This window comes from Falco cherrug, chromosome 7 (assembly GCF_023634085.1).
Source record: "Falco cherrug isolate bFalChe1 chromosome 7, bFalChe1.pri, whole genome shotgun sequence".
Taxonomy (NCBI): Eukaryota; Metazoa; Chordata; class Aves; order Falconiformes; family Falconidae; genus Falco; species Falco cherrug.
The window spans coordinates 45,321,040-45,339,415 of NC_073703.1; the positions used below are offsets into that span (position 1 = coordinate 45,321,040).

The window sequence follows — 18,376 nt, forward strand, 5'->3', positions numbered from 1 at the left end:
TATGAAAACATTTTTTATTGCAAGCATTCACAGTTACAGTGTTCTTTCATTAAGCTGGAGGTCCAAACAGAGCTGAACGTAAACAGGATGCACCAGCATGGTCTGTGCTGAACCAGCAAATTAAATACAAAGACAAATGAAAGAATTTTGCTTCAAGATTGTGCACTCCCTTACAACACCAGGACCATGGTGTCTTATGTGTATTTTCTCCCTGCAATGCTTTTACGAACCAGGAAAAGTCTAGATGCTACAGAGAGCTGGAGTGCTCAGAGGCACCTGCCTGCCCAGAAACCCATGCACTTCTACTCATGCTGGACTCTGCAGGGCACATCCAAGCTGCACACACTTGGTCCCTGTGTTACCAGGGTCATGCCTGCCAACAGTCCCACTAACAAGCCACTCAAAGGCAGCTCCTCATTAGTAGCAGCACATCTCCGGTTTTAAGTCTAAATGACTTCCAGGCTAAGCTAGTATGCAACTGTAGTAGCAAGCAAAATTCCTCCAAATCAGCTGTGATAGACCCTGGGTAAGCTCTGTGCTCCTTGGTGCTCGCAGACACGCCGACTCAACTCAGGATCACCAACACAGGTAAGGAGAGTTTAAGAACCTAATCACTCGTGGTTTTTCCTAAAGAGTTTAAGGAAGTTTGACTGGTAAGCAGGTGAGGGAAGCAGAATTTTACATGATGACATTAGTTGATTTAGAAGTCTTTGTATTTCAATGTCTTCATGGTCAGAAATGTGCTTACCACCTGGGTGCTGGGCACAACTGCTAGACCGGGAAAAGTGTGAAACAGCAATGGCTAGAAGAATTACCTAAAAATAAACTACTCAGATGCACAAGTGATTTGTTATCTCCAGGAGGAGGGGTGGGGTTAAAAATGGTGTGGGAAAGAAACCATGTGAAATGATGAGTCAGCAAGTAATCAGCTAAAACATCTAACTTTAGCTGTGGAACACTGGCCCTCTGGAAATCATAATTGGAGCAGAGCCTAATACTCTCCAGCTGCTCTTTTTCCTAAGCTCAGGGCACCAAATTCAACCAAAAAGGCCAGGGCAGACACAGGATAGTCTTTCCTGCTCGCTGAAAGATTAAACACCCCGTCCTATGAAAAACAAACTGAATGAGGCACGCAGCTACTCCTGGGCTCTTCTTCACTCACCAATTCACCCTGTGACATGAACACTGCTCATGCTTGCTGGGAATCTGTGTGGCACCGCAATTATTTCTGTTCTTTAAACAAAGCTCTGCTGGGCTGGGATGACTAGGTGCTTAGAGCCAAGAAGCAAGCAGTCTAATTTTGCTTGGCAAGGATTCCAAGCTGGCAGTACCTTGAGGGACAACAAGCCCAAGCAATGTACAAGGGTTTAATGGTACTCGGGCCAAGCCAAATTATGAAGATGCCAGAATGCCATGAATTGAGAAATCCAGGGTAGGAAGCAACCATGAGCAAGCCCTGCTCACAGGGCAATGGGCAGTGAAAGCTGTGCTGATCTGCTCTGCCCCAGCCATCAGGATCACAAACCCTGCCTGCCACAGTTCCAGCCAGCACGGGTACAACAAAGCTAAGCTGTTAAAAGCAGTTTCTTTACCAATACAGGCAAAAAATCATCCTTGGGTATGGAGGCAGCTTAACTCAAAACATTAAATAAAGCTGATCTTCATCAGAGTGTTGAATTCATCAATACAGCCAAAAGAAAGAATAAAAAGAACAGTCTCCAAAGAAATTAAGCTGCCTCTAACCCTGCTTATTGTCAATTACAGCTTTTGATGGCTTACTCAACAAGGGGCTAAATACCACTCTGCCCTAGCCCTGAATTCCCACATAAGGTATAAATCTTCTTTAGCCCCTGACTTCAAACTGCTAACAGCTATTCCTGCTACATGGATTGCACCCACAGGAGAAAACAATCTTCAGGAGAAAGTACTCAAAACCAGAACAGTGGTTCTGAGGGTTTTCAATCTGCAGTGTGTTTTGCTGAACACTTCTTCAAGAGCTTGGGCTCATTTGGCAGAAATGATAACTACAGCAACCTCAAACAGAACGGGAGAGATCTCAGCTCTGCAAGAGTCAATTTGCAGTACCATGCAACACCTCAGCACCAGAGGGTTTCCCTCTCTGGCAATATTAGTTCTCACCGATCTGCATTAGTACGTGATGTTAGTGCAGAGGAAGAGTCCAGTGGTTTGTAGTTAGGAGTGGAACCTGTGAGACAACCTGTTTCAAACCCTGCTTTACCACAGATCCAAATTTTATTCAAATAAGTCACCTCCCTGGGCTTCTTCCCCCCACCTAGGAATAAAGTCCCTGCCCTACTGCACGAAGGCTTGCAAATCCCACCAAGTGCTGCATGGCTAAACTGAAAACCAGGGTGGGTGAAAGAGGATTGAAAAAGATGGAGGCTGTCCAAACTGAACCAGATGGGAGAGCTCCCACACAAAGGAACATATTACCAGCAGTGTCTTCTATCATTTACTCCTTGGTTGGTCAGATTTCTTCTGGAATAGCACCACTGGTAGTAAAGACATGTGAAAGCACAACTTCTACAGAGAAAGTGCAAGCCCCAAACTTCTTGGCTGAAAGGTATGTTAGTACAAGCACTGACTTGCTCCAGCTGTCACTGCTGACTTTCAAACCTTTACTACTGATTCTCTTCCATCTGTAAGATACTCAAATGATGTTTAAAAATACACTTCGCAAAGCATCGTATTTAGCTATGAAACTTATCTCCCACCTTATGCAATACATTGGCACCGGTTTTGTCCTGGGCACAAGAGGAGAGGAACAGGAAGGAACAAGAGGGGCAAAAACTGCAGGGAAAGGAAATCCCCAAACCTTTTTATGTACCTGATAAAGAATAGCAACACCATGCCATCTGCTGAGCTTATGAATTGTGAAATCCCCAGAGCAAACAAAGAGGTAAGACCTAAGACCAAACAAATGTAGTATTTGAGGGGTAAAAAGCTAGTGTGTGAAGTGGACACAGACATCTCCTTTCCCCCTTAAGGATAAACCTCATACCTAGTACAGGAACAGAAAGTTCGTCCTCCAGCCCATGTATTGTGGAAAAAATTCAAACTGGCAGAGGAGTACATACCCACTATTGCATTTCAACTTTGCACCCTAATTGGGAGGAAAAAACCCAAACCAAACAAATGGAAAAAAACCCAACAACATCACCACACAATCCAAAAGAGACAAATCATGGTGGAAAGGCATTGAAGAAGACATAGCAGGAAAGTAAGAGGAACTACATTTTTGAGAATTCCTTGTAAGCTCCAGCACCTGAAAATTAGGCTGAGATACTGCTGCTTATAGGAAAGTAGTGAAGAATGCCTTCGGTGTATTCCTTTTGCAAAGGATTAGAATAATTTTCTTTTCATTCCACATGAAGATTTACAGTGGGCTTTAATTCCGCCAAAGGAGCAGGCAGTACTGCATGAAGGATGGACATGAAAACCATGCAGACAAAGACTGCTATTGGGATAACATTTACTTTAACTCTAATTTTCTAGTGACACATAGAAGTGTTTGAAAATAATAAAGGTTGTCAAAATATTTTCCATAATAATCTCCTACACGCAGCATATTTACAAGGCCAGCACAGTTTCCTACCCAGCTGGTGCACTAGCTGCTACCAGGAGATTCTACAATTACTAAGATGCCATCTCAGCTTGGGTGGGAGCTTGCCTTCTCACTACAGGCTGAATATTCCCTGTCCTTGTCATCATGTTGTTGACTCTCTTAGCATGTACAGTATCCTGCGTTCTCACAAGTGGTGGCATTTGAGTAGTTGAGGATTTCTCGCTTAAGGGTAACTACTGATCCCAAAGGTATCCACTACCCCAGAACAATGGCACGGGGAGGCAGTATAGCTCTGTAGGCAGTATAGCTCTGTAACAGGTAGTGCCTCTGGGCAGACTGGGGAGGACAAAAGCAAGTTACAACTCCCCTGCTTATTTCACATCGCCATGGGTACATAAGAAGGACTCAAGGGTATGGGAGATTTCCATATTTGCTAAACATCACTGGCAAGACAGACAAATTTAAGATGTACTCTCAATTTGAGAATGGCAGATTCATTCCCACCAGGCAAGCCCCACTTCCCATTCCAGGCCTGGTATACAAGCTTTGGAACAGAAATCCTGAGGCTCTTTCAGACCTTCATTTAATGCCCTAGTAAAGCTTCTCCCCCCACCCCAATTTATTTTTTTTTTAATTGGAAATATAAAAAGAGAAACAAACAAAAAACCCACAAAACCCCACAACAGGGTGAGGCGCCCATGCTCTCTGCCATAGTAACATTCACTAATTAAAACACAAAGCAGCCAGGGCTGCAGGATTAATGGACATGGTTTCCTCTTTTCAAGTCTCGCCTGCTGACAGATCGCCTCATTCCTTCCTTGCTCTTGAACCTCTCAGAAAAAAAAAATATTCCAGTTTGCTTATCTTACAGTGTGGGGTTGCCATGGAAACCGCATCCCCCTGTGAGATGCTCTGTCATAACATTTCAGCACTGTATGGAAGGCTTAAAGACACAGCATCCTCTGCTCTGAGGGCTTCTGAGCCAGCCAGAGTCTTCACAGATGAGCAGCTGTCAAACCTAGGGAAAGTCTGAAGTTGGGAGGGAGAGATCAAGAAGTAACAGTAGAAATATTCATTTGCCCAGTTCTTTGCAAAAATGCACTTCTTGCATTGGCAATTAATATTGACCAACAAATACTTCATTTGGTGTAAGACGCATTTTGCCGTTTGGAGAACCTGCCTCCTGAAGCCTGTAGAAAGAAAGAGTGCTGGCACCAAAACATAACCCCATCATTCTACCACAGGGTAGCACAAAGCACCTCTTTAGTCAGGGTTTTATGTCCGATTAGTCTCTGAGCCCTATTTTCTCAGCCTTTTCATAAGAAAGGAGGGGAAAAGTAGTAAGCACAATAATTGCCCATAATGGGAACAGGCCTCCTACAGCCTGCTCCTTAATTACAGGGATGGCTTCCAGGCTGTAATCACTAGGGGTCCAGATGGAAGTTCTCCAAGCTCTTTGAGGGACAGAATGTGTCAGTTATTAATTAAACATACGAGGCAATTAGCCTCAAAACTTCGTAGTAAATCACTACAGCTGTGTTACTTTTGCTTTTTCCTTTGGTGAGTGCAAGTCAAATGCACAGTGCATTTCCCAGGGGGGTCACCAGGACTGCAGCCAAAAAGCATTCCCAAACAAGACCTTTGTTGTTAGATGGGAAAAAGTATCTGCGGAAAGCTTGTTTTCAGAAGTCAGCTACTTCACAGTCACATCCCTCACAAGACACGATGGGTTCTGCTTATGATAGCTATTGACTGCTCAAGCTGTTGGTGTGCAAAGCAGCTGAATTCTCTCTGCCACCCCAAACAGCAGCCTGAAGTTGTTCTGATACAGCAGGAAGAGGAAACCATTCCTGTGTTTAACACGGCCCATGTTCCAGCATCGGCTATCAACTGTCATTCATCGTTTGGAGCTTGTCAAGACTTCTATCTCGGTAGACTCAAGCACATGTAGGACCCTGTTGCTGTTGGTCACGCATTTGAAAACGAGATGCTGTTGCGTTCTTTGCCTATCTCCAAGTTCAGAAACCAGGCCAAAACAACCATGGTGGTTAAATCCCAGTTAGTGATTTATTCCAGTATTTGTATTCACAGAGGAAAACAAACTCTCCTGGTCACATCAAGATAGCTTAACATCAGTGCATTGTTATCCTGTGTTCTACTCCGTGGTTCAGTGCCACAGTTGGAGATTCTATCATCTAGAAAAGCCTCGGGATTTTTTCCTACATTTTTCTCACACATAGCTGACAAGTGATGCAATAACTCATTACTGACAATACTAAGAACTGGGTGCTGACCTCAGCCCTGTTTAACATATAAAGCACTTTGACCCCCTCCTTAGACATTTTAGCATGCTGGGAGAATACACTTGGAGAAGAGAAGTAGGAAAACTGGAGAACACCACGTGCAGCCGTGTAATACTGTGCTGTAAGGTCCCACTGCTACTTGGCAAAACACTGCAAGAGGAGTCCAGGAGGCTCCTTTGGAGTCAGCAGCCACTGAATTCTCAAGAAGCAGGTATGTTGGGTCTACCAGCAATAAGTCATGATTGCTTGCACGGTTCAGAGAACACAGCAGCCTGAAGGAGACTCAAGCCCACTGAAGTTACATAAATTAGAGAACACACACATCCTCCTGTCACGGCACAGGATCAAAGAGAGCCAACAGCATGCCAAGTAGCCATTTACCTTTAGAGGACAGCTGAATTTAACAAGGTGACAAATGACTGATGTGCAGAATAGTAGTACTTAATGTGAACAGCTCTTTTTTATAAATATATTTTCCCCCTTTGCTCAACAGGCTAGATCTGAACAAAATCAAGTGGCTTCTATAGCAAGCCATATTGCTACATTGAGCTTTTTATGATAGAAACTGGATGCAGCTTCTCATGTTCACCTCATCCCTGTCCTTGTGATTGTAACTCATGTTTGACTGCCACGTAAGCCAAGAGACATTTATGTGAAATTCTTGCTGATTTTCTTAAATGGATCCTATCAAATTCAAACTGAAGTACTGAATACTAAATATTTCTGAAAGTAAAACCTTTCAGAATATCTGAAGACAGTGAACAGAAAGTAAAGCAAAATCTTTGATCAAAGAAGTCTGACCTGAGTAAAGTTTAGTTGAATGAGGACTTTAGAATGGATTTTCAATGTCTCTAAAGCTTTATGCTCTGAAACAGGTAGATAACACCTCAGTATATGCAGCCACATAATTCATATCTTTAATGGGACTTTCAATAGGAGATTCTGGCAACAAACTTTTCATTTCTGTGCACAGACCGTGCAATTCTTGGTGCAGACTTGACAGCATTTGCTTAGCATCCTGAAGAAAAAGGCAGGGATGAAAAGAGAGCTTGTGATCCATAAGAAAAGAAATGCACCTTAGTTTGGTATATTTAAGATTTATTCTAGAAAAGGGGGTGGGAAGACAGCGTGGACATGACACCACCAAACCCCACCCCCAGGAACTAAGTCACTTGCTATCATTCCCTTCTAGGAAGGGGCAAGAATGAACTTTCAGCAGGCACCAGTTTCAAGCTAGTTTTCTAAATGGGATGTAGAAAATCAGTCATTATACAGCCCTGCCCAGAACAGTCAGAATGTTACAGCCACAGAGGTAGTATTTCCATTTTCCCTAGCCAAAAAGAATTTAATACTAAACTTTAAAAAAATGAAACTAATTTAACCACGCTAGCACATTTAAACCTTGAGGGTCTTTGACAAAAGCAGGGACAGTGTTCAGTATACAGAAGGTTACCCAAGAGTAACCTGATAAAAAACAAGCATCAAAAAATCAACTCGAACATCAAAAGAATAATCTCTAATTAAATATGCTGGGGATTTTGTCAGCCTATTACCAGGGTCTTGATTATCTCTTCTGATTTCCCAGGGCTCAGGCAGGAATAACGACATTAAATATTCTGTATGTACTTGGAAGAAAAGAAATGAGGGAGAACTGACACAAATAGCTTAAGATTACTCTTAAGATCTTACACCTTATATTTACAAAAATGTGGAACTTCAACTTGGTCAACTCAGAACATGCTGTCACTGCCAAATAAGCCCTAAGTACACTGTGACCAAGAAGCTTCTGTCTTATGGAGGTGACTGGCAATATGATACACCACTTCGTGATGCACAGGCAGACTGCTTTTGTCCTTCCAAGCTTTTTTTTTTTTTTTTTTTTTTAATGGTTCTGGACCTCTCTGCCTAATTGCACCCACTTCATCTGTGAAGAGAGATTTATAATGGAACATAATTTTGAGGGATTAACTTTGACGCTGGTACATGGCCCATGCAGAAGTGACAGCAAAAAAAAATTTATATTAGCTGTTGCTCCTGCCAAAGAATAACAGAGAAGCTTATTACACAGGCAATCAAGCTCCCAAATTAGAGCTGATTTTCACCCCATGCCACTTTACTGCTGTTAATGATGGGAAGCAGCAGCAAACATGAAGCAAAAAGCTATCAGGAAACTAGCTTTCAATTTTTATTATTGAATGAAGCAACCAAATTCCTTATTCAGGTACAAGCATCAAAGGTAATGAGAGCTGAATACAGACCACAACAAAAGCAGAGGAATGATCAGGAATGACCAGGGTTCCTTACCAAAAGGTTCTCAGGTAACTTCTAGTCCAATGTGTCTAATTCACAGGGCTAGGAGAGCATCAGTCTTCTCCCTTCTCCCCACTCCCAAAGAATTCTACCACAAGCTGTATCCAAGGGAAGGCTGAATGCTTTTGGGAGCCACAACCACACTTATCTGGCACTATGGCCTCTGGGAAGGCACACAGCTACAGCAGCACTCCCCAACCCAGAAACAGGGCTACTCCCCACCTCCTGTGACACCCCCAGTGATGTGAGAGCGCTTCCATCAATTTGGGACCATCTGTAGGCCAGAGCTTAACTTGTGACATTTAGATTTGTTTTAACCCATGGAGACCCCAGTACTAACTATGATCATAGCCACCATGCTCCCACTTGCAAAAGGGTATAGGTAGGAAGACAGGCCTCTATACACAGGACTCTCTCTACCAGAAGTGTCTTGGAACAGAGTGCAAGTGGACAGGACTTTCACTACAAGCAAGCCATGAACTACGGTGCTTAAAATATTGCCATTGCTGTGATTCACTGCCACTGTGATACTACTAACACACTTGGACGACTGGAAGCAATGGAAGAGAAATAAATCTGAAAAAACAAGAGAAACTGGGCCCCTTAGTATTCAACAGAAGAAAAGAGGGGGTCTGGAGATCTGTCATCTTAGAAATACCCAAAGGCACAAGCCAGCCTTAAATACACACAACATGATATGCTTTACTAGGAGGCAAGGTTAGAAACAAGCCCTCTACCCTAGAAAGGCCATGAGGCATTGTAACCAGAAACTTCACACTAATCACATTTGGCTTCACTTCAAAGTGATCTTGACTCCCCAGATCACCTGAACAGTTTTCTGTTCCCTGTGCTTTCCCATGTGCTGTTGATGCCTCCTTGCAGTTAGTTAAAAGATTATTTCCTTTCTCCTGACTTTCACACCTTCCAGGTAAAGGGCAGCTTCTGTGATGGAAGTGTCTCACAGGCACTTGCACAAGTGCCTATCTACACAAAATCATTTCTGTTTAATTTTTCTTTCAAAAGCAGGCTAATGCCTTGCTCAGCTCCCACTGAGATCAGTTGGATTTCTTCTACCAAGTTCCAAGCTGGAGTCAACTGAAATGGTGTGTATATATGTAAAGTTTGTTGATAGCTTGCACAGAACCTCTGTGGATTAATCCAACCAAATAAGGATCGTTGCCACAGACAGTTGGAGACCCATAAAAATGAGACAAATCTTGCAACATGCCTAAAATGTTACAAGTAAAATATTTCATCTTATTCTTCTATTTCTTGCTATTTTGACACCGTGCTTCCCACATGGATTGGTTGTTGGCCTCAAATGTAAACCTCTCCACATAGTCTCTCTTAAAACTATTGTTTAGCAAAACTGGTTACATCTGTTCACATTATGCATGGCCATTCTTTTGGCTGAGTAGAACTACTTTATGGAGAATATTCAATTATCCCAATATCTCCAACTGCTACTGACAGGAGGCATTGTAGTCAGAGGCAGCAAGGGACAGACCTGTCCTTAGACCAACTCTGCTACAGGAACACCTCGTTCATGTCACGTACTCCTGAGTGTGGCAAGACCAGGCTGACAGTCTGGGACTGACAGCTCTGTGATAGCTTCTGTTCACTTGCTAATAAAGTCTAGAAAAGCTTTTTATGGTAGCTGGCCAAAGCAATAATAGTAACTTGAGATATGTTCCTGCTACATTTACTTTGCTAGTGTTTGGTTTATTGGTATACTTTCATAAATTTTCAAGGTGGACCCTACTCACCAGGGAACACTCAGATTAATCCCAGGACAGCTACCTTTAAGGATTCAAAGGCCTACCTGGTAATTCTGCTAAGGAGTATGTGACTCGCCACTCTGGTGGATATCAGTCCAAGGTACGGCATGAATGGATACTAAAAAGATACTTAAGTTATAGCTTCAAAATAGTTATTACACACTGAATAAGCAGTATTATGGGTGACAGACCAGAGGGTAGCATTAAACAGGGCAGATGCAACCATAAGCTGAAGAACATACTGAATAAGGGAGTAGACACATGGTTGTATCATGTTCTGCAGGCACTGCACAGGTCTAACGTTGGGGAAGGGGAGCAGGCAGTGACTACAGCTTATTAGGCTCTCTGGCAAAATCTGCTCCCAGCCTCCAAAAGCGAGCTTTTTGTAAATCAGCCAACAGCTCCTTAATGTACAACCTCACCATCAACACAACATGGGGAGCGATGCATCTCATCAGGGATGGCTCCAAAGTGCTACACCAGCAGAAGTAACAAAGTCAATTACAACACTTGTTCTCAGTGCCATTACAGAAGAAGAATAGCTGGAGACAAGATTCTAGAATATGAATTGCTTACAAAGAAAGCGAACACCATACTCTAATCCAGATAACAAAGCACATTTAATGTATGTATAGCTGTGGTCCTGATAGCATGAAAGCTTATTGAAGGGCCAAAGGCTGCCAAAAATACACTTCAAGTGAAAAAAAACCAAAACATAACCACAACAAAAACCACACAAAGCCACAGATGCAATGGAGGAGGAGTAAAATAATAATTTGTGGCCTCCTGTGTGCGAGGCCACAAACCATACAAAGGGACCTTCAGGATCACATGGTCTACTGCTGGACATTCACATCTGTGGCACATTCAGCAGACCCAAATCAAACACACTGCAGCTATGTCTGGGTAAGGTGACACAGTAGTGCTGTGTGGAGATGCAATTTCAAGTTCCATCAGCACTGTGGGCGCTGCATCCTACCTATTTAAGGCTCTGTTTACTAGTTGCACTGATGTAGTTGTATTACTTCCAATTCCAGAAGCACTTTTCTAAACAGTACTACCTCTGGCATCTCTTCAGTGCAGTATAGTCAAGGGCAAAAATAGCTTTTACACCTCTTTCTATTTCTCTTCCTCTCTGCAGTTCTGTTTCTCTCCTTGTGAGGAATAGAGCAACATCAGTTAAGTCACCCAGCAAACGTAAAGTGCTTATAGCTCCTGCTAAAAAGGACACTACAGCCATGAAGCTACCACTGCAATTAGTGATTTGAAGTCTAATGAAGCAGGAAGCAGCAAACTATGCAATAAAAGTTTTAGAGAATATCCACACTAAGCACATCAAGCACACATTAGGCTAGAAGCAGCTGTGGCCATACCAATTTCAAGGTCCCCAAGATGACTTTTACATGTGCCTGAAAGAACCTGCTTTATTCAACACCTTTTAAGCCTGATTGAATCAGACAGTCTTAGCGGTTCTCACATATGAGGCAAGCTAGTTCAGCAGCTATGAGCACTCTCTTCAGTCGTATGCCCTTGCCCTTTAAGCTTGCTTTAGGTATCACACTGGAAAGCTAGAGCTTCATTAAGCTATCCAGGCATGCAGGTCTGATTGAGCTAGACAACATCTCTACAGCAGCAACACCACTAAGGGCAGGATCACACTTTGCTTTTCATACCGGGCTGGCTGTTGGAGCCGGGAGATGGTAACACAGACCAGGAATCAGGAGCAGCCACTAACGATGCTGGCTCTAGCACAGATCTCCTTATCCATGCAACCCTGCTTTGGCAACTCCCATGGCGGCCCATCATACTTCTGTGTCTCAGTCTTCTCATCCATGTAACAGGGGAAGCCACAGAGCATTTTTGTATCTCACTGGAGCATTGCACTACCTATAGTTTGCTCACCAACAGAGACAACACAGTGCACTCAGGTAAACACATCAAGAGACAAGCTCTAGTCCCAGCTTGAAGGATATATGAAAAATTAATATCTAAGCCTCCTTTATCCCCATCAGGAAACCACCCATCCTGTAATTTGCTTTGAAATAAGGGGAAAAGCACTAATTGTTCAGAATTATTTGCTGTCTGAAACGCCAACATCTAAAAGTATGCATTCTCTGCAGTCATGAACTTGCTCTATCCCAGGGCTTGGGAAAGTACCAGCTTCACTGGGGCACAGCACTACCCATTGAGAGCCCCACTGCGGTATGCTCTACAGAAACTTGCCTGCCTGGACCTAGATTTTAAACCAGAACAAACATATTACTGTGAAACACGTGAGACATGTCTGAGCAAGTTATTTCCAGGCGATTTTCCCGTGAACATCTAACAAAACTGAAGTTTACATTAAATATACGCTGAGGATTTTCTCTTTCTTTTGAGGGCAACCAACATCCAAGCTCCTCTGCCCCAGGAGGTACTGGCACAACCCACCCTGATTAGACTCGGGAGGGGGAGCAAACAGCCAATTACTCTGATAACAATCTTATCTGAAGACAGAAGTGAGATTAGCTGCCTAGCTGCAGTGATTCTTCCTCAGATATAGTGCTAAAAGGACTGACTAACCCAGCACGGGACAGAGAAGGAATTTCCCTACAGAGCACCAGGCAAGTAAAGCAAGGCGCAGTTCTTCCTCTCCTGGTCCCTTTCAAGCAGGGAGAATTATCGGTTAGGACCAAGTGGCCATGAACAGCGCAGGTTCTGGGCTAGATGTCCTCCTGACAATGCAACAGCTCGGCAATTTCTTCCTTCTAGTTTTCTACTGATACACAGAATCTTATATGCAAAAAGCGGTGCGTGAGATTGGCAGGGATCCTTCCCCACTGATAGGGAACAATTCCATCCCACTGTCCTTCCTACCCATTTCATTTTTGCAGTCTACTCTCAAAATTCTCAGATGGCAGAGCACACATTAGTTTTCCATGAACCTAACGAACAATGCTGTTGGGAAGTCCTCCTCAGACAGTTTTGATTTTATTTCTCAAACTTGATCCTATTCTTTTTAGTTATTCCCTTTACAACAGCCAAACTAACCCCTCTCCCCTGGGTGTTTACAGCCTTCACATCTCTGGAACAGTACAGTAACAGACAGGGCAACATCAGGGGATATTAGCAGATCTTCTCTGAGATAATGATCCCAGATAAGCCTGCACTTAAATCTCACAAAGACAGAATAATTACTATAGTAACAGGACAACTGCTCAGAAGGTTGCTTACACCATACCTATACCAACAGTGTTACACTGGGGGCTTGTAAGTATTCCCTGCAATGGACACGACAGACCAGACTTGAGATGTCAACTTAGTTTCTGGTAAATCCAGACGCTGTAGGATCTGCTGTGAAGCTGGAGGGGAATCTGTGTGTGTATGGGGGCTGGGGGATCTTCAGTGACTGAACTACAAACTATCTCCCATACAGCAGTTTCATGAACACTTTACATTGCCCAGTTGCTTAAGTAAGGGGACAAAGACCTGGAAAACACAGTTCACCAGAAATGCCATACCTGAAACCAGTAACAGTTTCAACAGCCTGGGTAAATCAAGCTGATAGCAATTTGAAAATTGATAAAAGAGAAGTTGTAGCAAAAAGGTAGAGGTAAATTTCCTTCCTGCAGTATATGACAGCATCGTGCTTCATTATTTTCAGTTTTCTTTACACATCCTTAAAAAAATACATAAGCAACCAGCACAACTGCTATATGTCTGCTTTGCTGATCTGAAATCACAGCATTTTAGTTATAATCCTTCATACAGGAAGTTTATTTATACAGACAGGGATTTCTGGAATTCTGTAGGATTAGTCAATCTGCAGCATTCTCAGTGCATGAATTTTAGCATCAGAATTACACTGCCTGGATATTCAATGCCTAGAGTAAATATTTGGGCTGATGAAGGTTAAACAGATTAGTCAAGATGAAGCCAGAGTTCTCTGCTAATTTACTCAGAAGCTTAAATATTGCTCTTCTTTAGTTAAGAAGCCTAGTTTGAAAGAAAAACCCGTGAAAGCAACAAATGTAACATACTTATCCAACCCGGAGTGAGACAGCACCAAGATTTCTATCATCTTCAGCCTGGGTAAGCACGTGACAAAGCCCCACACTGAAACACAAATCTCACACTCCTTGGCCTCCTTATGGGAAATGTGCAGAGGAACTCCAACACGAGCTTGCTGCTCTGAGTTTCAGCTGCACCAGGGAAATGGGATAAACAACCCCCCTCCTGGTTCTATTCAAAAGCAAGAGGGAAATAATTGGTGTGAAAACCATTTGGAGCTCAGTTACACTTTTGAGATGTGAAGAGGCAGTTACGCACAAGGCTGTCTGAGACCTGATCGTGTCCGTAAGTCCTACCATGCAGAGGATTTCCAAATGTTCTCAGCAATGCCACACATCAGCTTTCATCAAAATCAGCAATAAATTCCCACCCATTATAGGCAGAGCAGTGTTAAATTAGGTCCAGTTCTGAGCCCACCTGCTCTATCCCCCAAGCTTGCTGTGCCGTTTTTCTGTGGCACATCCAATGTCTGATCCAAAGCCCCTCCACTGCGAATAGGCTTTCAGTCAGTTGGTGAAGGAACAGTAGTCAAGAGTGAAACAGCCAAACTGATTGATCTCAGTTTGATACATGTAGATTAAGACTGAAAGCAAAAGGACAAGTTATTTAATAAAAAGAAAAGACAACGTGTCAGCTGGTACAAAGCTCGCACAGGCTAAGAGTTTGAGGAGGAGCAGGCAGGCATTAGGCATGTTTTGGTCCATTTGTTCTATTTCAATTTCCAAATCCATTTTATTTAAAGACACAGACATTAAAATGTTTTTTATTAGGGCATCAGGAAAATAAAACTTGTGTTTCGACTACATGTCTCTGCAGAGGACTACTCCCACTTGCTGGCTTTCCACCCTTCACTATATCGCACCATCCATCCCCACTGAGGTTGTGTCTTGTTTACCACACTCTCAAGAAAATTTGTGTACAAATTTCAGACAATTTGAAAGAGAAAAAAAGTGCCTTCCCTCTGATCCACATTTACTCTGAACAGATGTAACATTCCTAAGAAGCTCTCAGCTGACTGCCTTTGAAGTCTGAAGAAAAGGGGGGTGGGGGGAAAACTCGACCTTGAAAGCTAAATTTCTTCCCTTAAAAGAAGAAGTCTCCAGGGACTCTTGTGAGAAATAAAAAGCAAATTCTCCAGATCCTTATCTCATGCTATTTTTGAGACGCTTTTGTTTTGTTCCTTTGCTCTCGTCATGTATTAGATTAAAAGACTTCCACAGACATGGCACACGTGCAAGCAGACCATTTGCCATACTGGATTGGTGCCCCCTGTGCCAGGGCAGCCCCCCCAAGCTTCAGTCCCACTTCAGCTTTTCCTTTTCAGGGAAAGCGCAGCACAGCTGCAGCTGCAGAACCAAGTGTGACAAGAAAGATTTTACGGCAGGCAGCTTGCAAAGAGAAGTTTTGCGAATGTAAAGCATTGACCCAACATGAATTCCCACCCACAAGCACTCCCACAGCAAGTCCTCCCTCGTGATGGGTTGGGGTCTGGACAGCACTCTAACAGCACACAGCCTTGCACATCAACACCCCTTGGAGTTGTGCCATGGCCTCTCACGCCACCGTGGCTGGAAATACCATTATTTCAGCAGACACAGCTTGCACTTACCCCAAAATTGTCAGAGGTGACCAAGTTAACTTGAACATGGCAAAAAGGGGCAGCTTTTCCTGTTTTACCTCGCTCTGTCTGCTGCCATGTCCTCAGCGTTGTTCTCCTCTCCCAAGCTCAGCTCCTCCTCTATTAGTCTGCCCTATTAACCTTCTCCATACCCCACCCACCCAAATTTGCACATTATTAAGCATCCAGAACCTTTTGTTCAAGGTCCTTAAACAAAAGCACAGCTACCACATTTCCTGGCAAGAGATGTCTTATACCCAGCAGTCACTTAGGGCAGCTCTAGCAGACTCATTTCCCCCAAACACAAAAACAGGGCACACCAGACAAGCAAATTCAAGGACATGTCCTTTCCCGAATTCCACAGAGCAAGATAAGCCTGTGAGCCTTGTGCTTACTTTATCTTAACCAAGAGGCTTCCCCATTCTCCCACTCAGTAAAAAACTAATTATTTACCACTGAGGCACATAATAGGTTAAAGTTTCCTCTGTCTTGTCTCAGCTCCCTTTGCAGATTAGGGGAAAACAATGAAGTCTCCGCACTTTGTGATATTGCTAATGCTTCCTGTGGGGATAGCAGTGCCGGCTGCAAAGAGGATTATGATTATGGTTTAAAAGAAGTGTGCACTGTACTGCCGCAAGAGGCACAGGCTTATAAAAAAAAAAAAAACACAACCAAGCTGCCCCCAAACTATGCACATGGGACTCCTGCCTGGCTTCAGTTCTGGCTGATGGCTCTGCCTCAAATCACACACCCACTTATCAGGAGTGATAAAGCAGCAGCTGAGCTTGCAGGAGGCATCGGCAGTGGGGGGTGGGGGTGGGGTGGGGGATAAAAGAGTAACACTGTGCAAGCAGCTTGAATACGTTCACCATCAGAACACACAGCAATGTTTACAGATCATCCCACCACATTCATCTGCAACAAAACATGGAGCTGGCCAGGGCACAGCGGAGCGCAGGAGCTGTGCATTCCTAGCCACAGTTGGGAAATCTTGAAAGAAAAAGTGTTGGTAGAGCTGTACTAGCTGTGGTGACATTGGCTGGCCTTCCACAGTCAAGACTACAAATGCTCTGAAAAGCACACCATTGTCAGTTAGACCTGCTCTGAACAGTTAGCTTTGAGTTACAGCTTCAAGTGCTGTTAAGGGCCTCTCTCAGACTCACTGGTGAGCACAGAGTTGACTCAATTTAAAGAACAAGAAATTGTCACTGAGCATTCATAAGACACATTCTCATAGAATCATAGGATGGTTTGCATTGGAAGGGACCTTAAAGATCATTTAGCTCCAACCCCCCCACCATGGGCAGGGACACCTTCTGCTAGACCAGGTTGCTCAAAGCCCCATCCAGCCTGGCCTGGAACACCGCCAGGGATGGGGCATCCACAGCTGCTCTGGGCAGCCTGTGCCAGTGCCTCACCACCCTCACAGTCAAGAATTTCTTCCTTATATCTAATCTAAATCTACCCTTTTTCAGCTTAAAGCCATTCCCCCTTGTCCTATCACTACATGCCCTTGTAAAAGGTCCCTCTCCAGCTTTCTTGTCAACCCCTTTAGATACTGGAAAGCTGCTGTAAGGTCTCCCTGAGGGCCCTTCTCTTCTCCAGGCTGAAGAATCCCAACTCTCTCAGCCTGTCTTCACAGGAGAGGGGATCCAGCCTTCTGATCATCTTTGTGGCTCTCCTCTACTTGTCCCAAGATATCCATGTCCTTCTACTGTTAGGGGCTTCAGAGCTGGACATAGTACTCCAGGTGGGGTCTCACCAGAGTGAAGTAGAGGGGTAGAATCACCCTCCTTCAACCTACTGGCCCTGCTTCTTTTGATGCAGCCCAGGATCTGATTGGCTTTCTGGGCTACAAGCACATATTGTTAGGCCATGTTGAGCTTTTCCATCACCCTGAGCTCTAAGATACTATGTGCAAGACAGCAGTTTACTCACGTCCATACATCTCTACCCGCTATTACAGAAGAGACACGGCACAATTTCCTTCTTGTAATAACAAGGCTTTGGCCAAACCAGCCAACATAAATTTCTCATCTTCAAGGAGTGCCTAAGTAGCAGGATACACCTACTAGCTACTGCCCAGGTAAGCTTGCACACACCACCACCCCCAATTTTTGCACAGCTCAAACCAGCCATCATGAGAACTTGAGTCCTCTTGAAATGTCACGTTTAGGGTAGACAAATCCTGCTGATGTGTGACAGAGTTTTGTTGTTGTTGCTGTTGGTTTGGGCTTTTTGATTGTTGGTTGTTGCTTGTTTGTTTTTTTAAACACTATCATTGTGCTTGTTCTTTGTCAAGTTATTTGTACAACTGATGCAAGCTCAGTAACACAGATATTCCCCCTCACTCCTAATTCTGTTCAGAGTGGTTTAATAGCTCCCTATCTGCTTGCTAGAGGCTAGAACAGTGAGCGATAGCATTAATGCATGCTCTCCTGGATTTTTACAGGCTTAGAAATCACTGAGCTTCACACCGCCCCTGGCCTCACCCAGCATGGCACTGTCTCATTACACAGCGGTGGTGTAAGCAGTCTTTGCCACCTCCTACCACACACCAGAAAAGCCACAGACCGAACACTCCAGCCAGCAGTAATACTGAACAAAGCAAGAGTTTTAAGATGCTCACGAGGCACTTCCATGAATTTTTGCATGCCTTGAACCAAGCTGTTTGGCTCCTGCAGAGGGTTAAGGTCTCTTAGACTCAGTGTAAGTTGGATGCTTTTCACTA

At 43.8% G+C, this 18,376-nt stretch overlaps 1 protein-coding gene across 11 annotated transcripts in view; it reads right to left on the bottom strand.

The window, feature by feature from the left end:
- Positions 1 to 18,376, bottom strand: part of TSPAN18 (tetraspanin 18) — a 166,803-nt gene that overhangs the window by 83,860 nt on the left and 64,567 nt on the right. Inside the window, exon 1 of one of the 11 annotated variants that reach the window (XM_055715439.1) lies at positions 15,637 to 15,717. The exons of the other annotated variants lie outside the window; for them this stretch is intronic. The gene's annotated coding sequence lies outside the window, so the exon portion shown is untranslated. Of the gene's footprint in view, positions 1 to 15,636; positions 15,718 to 18,376 lie in introns of those variants that run through there. 11 annotated transcript variants of the gene reach the window in all.